The following is a 1,666-nucleotide window of genomic DNA, read 5'->3' as shown; positions in this document are numbered from 1 at the left end:
CAGCCGCGCTGACAGACCGACGCGATGCAGAGATGCGGAGGCGGCGGCGGCGGCGGCGGCTGCGCGAGCAGGAAATGGGAAAACGAAATGAACCGTGAATAATTATGTATTACTTTTAATGCTTCACGGTTTACCAGCCCCAGCCATCGAGCCTCAAAGGTGCTTCCTTCATTTCACCGCGCTATACTGCCGACCGGGATCAAACGATTCATGCGAGATTCGGTGTATAATGATGTTTCCGGGGTTCGGCGAAATCAAACGGACGCTGCCAGGCGATATGCAAGGAAACTCGGACCCGGTCGCGATTAACGTCTTTCACGACTTTGTTGGATCCGGGTCGCCGGCGAGACTTAACCGGGATTTTTAGGTAGCTTAACTTCGGACCTACGCCAAAGGCCAGAAGAGAACGATTTACCGTGCCCTGTTGGCGCCTTCAGGAGTTCAACGCAACTCTACAACACAGTTGTAGCAGTTTAAATGACATTTTTTGAGAAGTTGAAAGTAGGTTTCAAAATTCCTTTTGCCCACAGAAATTTTCCGAATCTTTTTTAAATATTAAGAGAAAGAGGGAGATAGTTCTGGAGCTAGTTATTGTGTGCCTAGGATCTACGTTGGATTAATCAGCATGATTTACTGTGCCATGTTGCCGCCTTGAATACGACTTTAGAACACAGTTGTAGCATTTTAAATGACATTTTTTTAGGACTCGAAAGAAGATTTCAGAATTTCTTTTGTCCATAGAAATTTTCCCATGAATTTCTTGTGAATATTAAGAGAAAGAGGAGGATATTTCTGGAGCCAGTTTCTGTGTGCCTATGATCTACGTTGGATTAATTAGATCAAGATAAGTCTCGTAATCGTGTGAGCGATTATTTAGTAAATTATTAAATAATAAAATCAATTACTAAAGAAACGACAACGATCAAATCGCACTGCAAAAAAACCGATTCTCGTCCGATCATCGAAGTGAAACAGTGTTGAGCATGGACAGTACTTGGATGGGTGACCGCCTGGGAACACCATGTGTTGTTGTCACAGTTTCTCTTTTTTTTTAAATTACTAAAGAATAAGATAAATTACTAAATACTAGGATAAATTATTAAACAACGAAATAAGTTATTAACCTCTTAGACGCGTCGTGCCATTATAGCAGCTTTCGCGGATGTTTCGTGCTTTACTCAATCGTATTATTAGTTATTAAAGTAAACACTTTCACTCTAAATGTATAATACACTAAGTATATATAGCAAAGAATATATACACCAAAAACAATATATAATATATTAAGAAAAATGGTAACTGTAGTTATGAAGAATTTCATTCGCGCAAAATCCAGCCGTGCCTAAGAGGATCAAATATATTCTCTCATTTATCTACGCGAGTGCTTGCAACAGAATTGGACGGCGATTCCAATATAAACGTACTCTTCCAATTTGTTTAATAAAAATATATCGACCTGCGCGGGAGCTCTTGTACAACGAAGTCTTTGTAAAAAAAAAACATATACGCTCGATAGAAATCGAACGAGGTCAATGGTTCGGAATGCTTCGAGGATGCGAAGGACTTATCTGCTTGTGGGAAAAAATTGCCTTTGAATCGCCGGGTCGAAATTGACCCAACCGTCGAGGATCAATATCGTGGCCCGGTTGATCCACGTAAACTGAAT

The 1,666-nt window shown here is 40.7% G+C and overlaps 1 pseudogene; it reads left to right on the top strand.

Moving 5' to 3' along the window:
* Positions 1 to 914: 914 nt before the first annotated feature.
* LOC144473914 (5S ribosomal RNA) lies at positions 915 to 1,035 on the top strand (annotated as a pseudogene).
* The last annotated feature ends 631 nt before the right edge of the window (positions 1,036 to 1,666 follow it).

The sequence above is a fragment of the Augochlora pura genome, chromosome 7, assembly GCF_028453695.1.
Source record: "Augochlora pura isolate Apur16 chromosome 7, APUR_v2.2.1, whole genome shotgun sequence".
Taxonomy (NCBI): Eukaryota; Metazoa; Arthropoda; class Insecta; order Hymenoptera; family Halictidae; genus Augochlora; species Augochlora pura.
Note: the sequence above shows the minus strand (reverse complement) of the source record. Positions and strands in the feature narration are given on the sequence as shown.